This window comes from Arachis ipaensis, chromosome B05 (genome assembly GCF_000816755.2).
Source record: "Arachis ipaensis cultivar K30076 chromosome B05, Araip1.1, whole genome shotgun sequence".
NCBI lineage: Eukaryota > Viridiplantae > Streptophyta > Magnoliopsida > Fabales > Fabaceae > Arachis > Arachis ipaensis.
The window spans coordinates 34241762-34248455 of NC_029789.2; the positions used below are offsets into that span (position 1 = coordinate 34241762).

At 35.3% G+C, this 6694-nt stretch overlaps 1 long non-coding RNA gene across 1 annotated transcript in view; it reads right to left on the reverse strand.

Annotated features, from left to right (window-relative positions):
* LOC110262816 overlaps positions 1-3155 on the reverse strand; it is a 4593-nt gene extending 1438 nt beyond the window's left edge. Inside the window, exon 1 of the long non-coding RNA XR_002347820.1 lies at positions 3068-3155. This is a non-coding gene — a long non-coding RNA (uncharacterized LOC110262816). The remainder of the gene's footprint in view (positions 1-3067) is intronic.

Here is a 6694-nt window from a genome sequence, read left to right on the forward strand (position 1 = left end):
GGATATAGTAGAGCTAGAGTGGATATCGAGTGCTGAAGAAGTAAAGACTGCAGTGTGAGATTGTGAGTCATCAAAAGCATCAGGAAGCGATGGGTATAACATGAATTTTATCAAGAAATGTTGGACAGAAGTTGGGAGGAAATTTACGGAAGTAGTGTTGGGATTCTTCCAAACAGTTGTGCTGCCAAGGGGCTCGAACGTCACCTGGGTGGCATTGGTACCGAAATTCATTGGAGCTATAGAAATTAAAGACCTTAGGCCAATTAGTATGGTAGACTGTGTATACAAGGTCATATCTAAGGTGCTGGTCCGGAAGATGAGGCATGTGATGCCAGGACTAGTGGGCGAGACTCAGAGTGCTTTTGTACAGGGAAGGAAAATCCATAATGGGGCTTTGATAGCTTGCGAAACTGTACATTGGTTGAAGTCAAGATAAAGGAGCTCAGCAATAATTAAACTGAATTTCCAAAAAGCGTATGATAGAGTCAGATGGAGTTTTTTGGATATAGTGCTGCAGAAGATGGGCTTTGGGCATAGGTGGCGGGAGTGGATTAAGGAGTGTGTATGTTCTGTGTCTATGTCAGTTCTTGTTAATGGAACCGCTACTGAACCTTTCAAAATGAAGAGGGGTCTACGACAAGGAGATCCTCTGTCTCCCTTTCTGTTTGTCCTAGTTGTTGATGTTCTTCGTAGGATGATTGGAGAGGCGATGAGGAATGGGCGCATATGTCCACTATTGGTTGGACGATATCACATTGAATTATCGCATCTACAGTTTACAGACGACACTATTCTCTTTTGCCCTCCAGAGGAAGAGACCATACGGAATTACAAGCTTCTTCTTCGCTGCTTCGAACTGATGTCTGGGTTGAGCATTAATTTCGAGAAGTCCAGCTTCATTCCGGTTAATTGTAAACAGAGTTGGGTGCGGATGATGTGTCGCCTGTTGGGATGTAAGGAGGCCTCCCTCCCTGTTCGGTATCTTGGCATCTCTTTGGGAGCGAACTCGCGGCTAATGAAGACATGGAAACCAGTGATTGATAAGGTGGAAGAAAAGCTTAGTCTGTGGAAAGCCAAGACTCTCAATATAGCGGGTAAGCTGATTCTCATAAAATCTATTCTTAACAGCTTGCCTATATACTATCTAAGCTTGTACAAGTTGCCTAGGGCTGTAGCGGAGAAGTTGATAGCCTTACAAAGATGGTTCTTGTGGAGTAAAGAGGACGGGAGGACCGGTATGCCACTTGTGAGATGGGAGGTAGTGATGGCTCCGAAAAAGGCGGGTGGGTTGGGAGTGGGTGATGCCATGCTGCGAAATACGGCAATTCTGTTTAAGTGGTGGTGGTGGTTTACGAAAGAGGACTGCCTCTTATGGAAGAAAGTAGTGTGTTCTTGTAATAGCATGAGTCCTGCTGAGATGCTGCATGGGCAACCTGTGCCTCAAAGAGGGGGCCCTGGAAGGATATATGTCAGCTTCGGATAAGGGAACCACAGATAAGGGAGAAGATGATCAGAGGATTGGCAATGGACGTAGGGAATGGCAGAACAACCCGATTTTGGGAAGATGTCTGGATACCTGGTGGGGTCTTGAAGGAGATGTTCCCAAGACTATTCTCGGTCTCAAACCTTAAAGGATCGATTATTGAAGACTGTGGGTTTTGGGATGGATTAGAGTGGATATGAAGCTTCTAGTGGAGGAGATAGCTATTTCAATGGGAGCTGGAGCTTTTGAACAAACTCCATGAGATCTTACTGACATTAAAGCTAACGTCTGAGAGGGAGGATAGGGTCGTCTGAAATTTTGATAGATTTGGCATTTTCTCAACTAAATCCTTTGTGCAGGTGATGCAAGAAGCGGTCCTCCCGGAGGAAATAACGAGCTATAGCTTTACTAGTGCTGTTTGGCGAGGCTTCGTCCCGCCCAGGGTTGAACTGTTCACTTGGTTTGTGTTGATTGAGAGGGTGAATACTAAAGAATGTCTATCCGGACTAGGTGTTATTGGTCAGCGTGATAATTTGTGTGCTTTATGCAGTAAGGCTATTGAGTCCGCTTTTCATCTGTTTGTTGGGTGCGAGATCACTTAGCAAGTGTGGAGCGCGTGGCTGTTCGCCCTTGGAAGGTCATGGACCATACCAGGTACACTGAATCAACACTTTGAGAGTTGGACGCATGCGGCACAGAGAAAGAGTGAGAGAAAAAGGTGGTTGGTTGGATTCTTTACTGTCATTTGGGCAGTTTGGCTAGAGAGGAATGATCGAGTATTCAATAATCATGGCTTAGGAGTCGTGGAAATAATCAACAAGTCCTTCATGTTCTCTGATGAGTGGCTTGGTAGTGCTCTCTTTGGTTGTTGATGACAATGCCGAAGATGACGAGGAGTTGATACCACTATTGAGATTGTTAGTCATGTTTGAAATTTGATTTTTACTTCTGTTCTTGACTCTAGTTGCTCCACTGTACTGTGTTGAGCGCGTTTTAATTCAAAAAAAAAAAGTATTTTGGATATAGTAAAACCATTTCAGTTATCATCATCTTAGAACGTTAGAGATGTGCAGTCATTGCAAAGAGTGACTGTATTTGAATCATTTCCGCTATATATACATGCTCTATCCTTAACCTAAATTGTTGGTGCGAGATATATGGAGACTACTATATACTACTATTAGTGATGGTTTGTTGGATATTTATCAAGATGTTACACAACACATAATCAAGAGGCCAAGTTTGAACCGACACATGATGAATGATGATGAGAGATTAAATACGTATTTTAGTCTCTAAATTCACATCATTATTTAATTTGGTCTTTGAAATTTAAAATTATTTATACTAGTCTTATAAATTAAATCCGGATACTAATATGGTCTTTCAATTTTTTTCGGCGATAACTAGATAAACGGGATGCTGAAATAGTATCCTCTCTACCACACTAAATAATGAGTAAATGATGTCGTTTATCCTTGATGCTTAAACAAGTTAGAAATAAAGAATTGTAAAGGTAGAGAAAAAGAATACTTTATTTTGGATCTTCATCGTTTCTTCTCCCTTTATATATAAAGCAACAACATTTATGACTTATTTGGATACCAAGAATAAATGACGTCGTTTACTCATCATCTAACGTGGCAGGAAGGGTGTCATCTCAGCGTTCTGTTTGTCTAGTTATCACCAAAAAGAGTTGAAAAATTATATTGGTGTCCAATCTTAAATCTGAAAGACTAATATAAATAATTTTAAATTTTAAAAATTAAAATGAATAATCGCATGAATTTCAGGATCAAAATAGAAATTTAGTCGATTATGGGAACAAGATGTTTTTCCCGTCACCACTCAACAATCAAATGGGAGCATGGAACTAATAAGGTGCAATAGTATTACACAGATAAACACGGTACGATAAGAAAAAGATAATATAAAGTGATACATATATATTGGAATCTCAGACATTTTTGTTCTCCAATAACATTCAAATATAACATTATTGTTCAGACAATACGTGATGGTACGTAGCATATTTTTAAGTAAAGCTACTAACCACTAATCTCCTGTAGAGGTTAAGAATCGCCCACCGTACCCCCTTTATATCCTCAATATCTATCTAAAAGTTGGATGTTTATATGAAAATCTAACTTGACCTAATAATTAAAACAAGAGTTAAATATATTATATATATATGGCTTATTTGTTATTAATTAGTAGCAGTAAAAGTTTAGATGTGAACATGAGGATATGAAAAAAATTATTTTATAGTTAATCATTATATATTATTTCAACATCTGAAAGATTTTAATTTCAAAAAAAATAATTATCAAATTAAGAAAGGATAATTTATAATCTAAAAGATAACAAAAGTTTGACAAATTTCACAAAATATCTCTTGAAAGAAGATAAAGTTCAACAAATTTTATATATCAAGTCATACAACTTTAACAAAATTGGCGAAAATTATCAAATTTTTATACCATTTAAGGACTCATTGGTGACTTTATTTATTTACTTTTCATTTTAGAACAATCTTGCTTGAGATTTTTAAAATCTTTTTAAGTGTGAAAAAGGTAATTTATCCAATAACTTATTATCATCATTTGTGCATTGGCCCTATTCAGAAAAAGTGTCTACAGTTTGTCCTTCATTCACCAGAGGTTCTACAGTGTGATTTGAATGAACTAGCTAGATATGATATCAAGATATATGGCCAGAAATAACTTTTTCCTGCTTTGTACCAATAAACGTTCCAACCAGTTAAATATAGGGCTAATCCGTTAAAAAAAAAAAAAATCCACAAAACATGTAATTCTTACTTATTTTTTCACTCTTAATGAGAGTACCATGCGTATCACTGTCACCCTTAAATATAGATGAGTCCTATGATGTCTTTGTAACTTATTTATTAAAATAAAAAATAAAATATTTAAAGTAAAAAGTAAATTATATAAAATTTATTAAATATTATTTATTTACTCTTTTTAATAATTTAAGTACAATGTGATAGGCATTATAGCATTCACCTTAAATATATTATAGTTATTCTAAAATTTTTAAGGCAGGTTGAAACCAAATCATAGATTCTATTTTTTTAGTTGTCATGTTTTAATTTGATAGACTAAAAACTAATTTATCACAGATCTAAACTCTATTTAAGAGTCTACCATTAGTTAATGAATTACTGCATATACAACACAAAATTTAAATCTCTAATACTTATTTAAACAGATGAGTGAGCTGATTATTCGACAAACTCAAATTGGTTAAATCAGATTATAGATTATTGATTTCAAATTTGCTAGTAATTAATCGAGATGCATGACATCCATATTCACTTGGCATTAACTATGATGAGTAGAAGTAATTAAGTGGTGTACAATGATCCTGGTGTAGATAGAAGATAGAAGCTATATTTGATGGCCGTTAAACCAATTTGGCTATTGGATGCAAACTTGTTAATTGTTATATAATACTAGTCAAGTTCTTAGAGAAACGATTATTAGAGGTCCTCTTTTTTCTAAGGCAGGCTTAACAACCATTCTGCATAATCAACACATACACCTTTCTTTGATGAAATTTATTTTGATTTATTGTGTTGAAATCTAATAATTAAATATACCCACTTGCAACCAACACAGTAGTACTTTAGAAGTGGTAAGGTATAGTTGAAAATCTAGGTCATAGATGACTCATCATCATGCTATCGTATTCATCTTTGCATGGCCATTTGCCTTTGTTGGTTGAGGTTATACTATATATGAAATACGTGTAGCATATGAACAATATAATTGCAATGAAGACCTTGCAAAGATTCCAACCTTGTGTAGACCAATTAATATAATTAAGTGATGATAATTCTAGTAAGACTCTAGCACGCTGACTTATCTAGTTAATTAGTGACTAAAACTTATTAGCTTGGAGCTGTCAAAGCAAACAACCAATTAAAGGTGATCACATTTGTCTTGAGTAACAAAATTGTCGTCATTAAAACTTAGAAATGGAAAAAATTACTTTAATTTAAGATAAGGATAAAATAATATAACTCTATCTTATATCTTATGTGTTAGATCTCGTTGTTAATTATACATTTTTATGTTTTCTTTCTTTCTATCGTGAGATATTTACCAAACTAGCAAAGAGTATAGAAGAATGAAGTCTAAGCATTTTAGTAATAGAATTAGAAGGATAGGAGTACCATGCACTCGTTAAGAAGTTGAATCTCACTGTGGAGACAATGAGAAATTTTGACAATATGTATAATGGGCTAATTATTTAATTCAATAGAGATAAATAATAAAAATCTCTCCATAGATTATCCTAAATTCAAAAATTTTCATTCAGTTATTTTACATTAAATTTTAAATTTTAAATTCCTCAGTTTTAAATTTTAAATTTTTAAAAAAATCCAATTAATTATTTCAAAAAAAATAATCATCCAAAATTCTAATTTACCAAATCATTTCACTCCAATATCCTCTTCTTTTTTTAACCGACGGCCATCCCATCACTTTCGCTACTTGGTTTGCTACACACCACTCGCCCTTAGTAAAAATAACCATCCACATAAGAATAAAAATAATCATCCATTTACCTAATGAATTGAACATCCAACATATTTTAATTATATATAACTAAACTCAATCCAGTCAAAACAATAATCTGCGTAAAAATTAAAATAACCATCCGCATACCTACTAAAATGACAATTTTAAATTTACCATTAAAATAGAAGAAGAAGGAGATGAATAAATAGGAGAAGCAACCATGATCATCCAACAATTTAATTTTTATTAAAAAAAAGAAAAAAATATATAATTTGTCACGTGAATTTTATGATTTGATTTAACCATAAAAAAAAAAAAAAAAAAACTTGAACAGATGAGGAGAAGACGATGACAGTAGATGTGAGGGAGCGTCCAATGATCCTGCCTTCAACTGGCTGACAAAGGAGGCAGGAGCCAGGCAGACGCGCATACCGTGCAGGTTACAGCGTGGAGACAGGCTGGCGAATGAGGTTGGATGCTGCAGTTCTGATCGGCGTTGATGAAGGGTTCAGGTCACGCGGCACCGCGGTGGTGGATGTTGAACAGCGACCGTACACCGGTCTGGCGATGAGAGAGGATGAGAGAGGATGAAGAGGGAGAGAGAATAAGGAAGACCAGTTGGAGGTGTTCGTAACTATTTGGAGGTATTCGTAACTATTTGGAA